We start from the raw sequence: 419 nt of genomic DNA, 5'->3' as shown, positions 1-419 counted from the left end.
AATGTTATTGATGCCATTGCTCCCACATAGGTCAAAGTTGTCTCTGGTAAGAAAAGATCCCCATGGAGAAATGTCCTACCGGTGAGAACAGAAAAAAGAGAGTGTCAAGGACTTATGCACCAACAGGATTTTGAAAAAAAACTTGTCCATGCCTTTATCTTCAGTAGACTTGACTACTGTGACGGGGTCTTTACAGGTCTCCCTAAAAAACCAATCAGACAGCTGCAGCTGATTCAGAACGCTGCTGCTCGAGTCCTCACTAAGACCAAGAGACTGGATCGCATCACTCCAGTTCTGAAATCCTTACACTGACTTCCTGTGTCTCAAAGAATTGATTTTAAAATACTGTTGCTAGTTTATAAATCACTAAATGGTTTAGGGTCAAAATACATTTCTGATCTGCTACTACACTACGAACC

The 419-nt window shown here is 41.1% G+C and overlaps 1 protein-coding gene across 1 annotated transcript in view; it reads right to left on the bottom strand.

Moving 5' to 3' along the window:
- The window catches only part of LOC116700647 (transmembrane 4 L6 family member 4), a 22,608-nt gene that overhangs the window by 3,178 nt on the left and 19,011 nt on the right, over positions 1-419 (bottom strand). The window lies entirely within an intron of this gene.

The sequence above is a fragment of the Etheostoma spectabile genome, chromosome 13 (assembly GCF_008692095.1).
Source record: "Etheostoma spectabile isolate EspeVRDwgs_2016 chromosome 13, UIUC_Espe_1.0, whole genome shotgun sequence".
Lineage (NCBI taxonomy): Eukaryota > Metazoa > Chordata > Actinopteri > Perciformes > Percidae > Etheostoma > Etheostoma spectabile.
The sequence above is the reverse complement of the archived record's forward strand: the minus strand, read 5'-3'. Positions and strand labels throughout refer to the sequence as shown.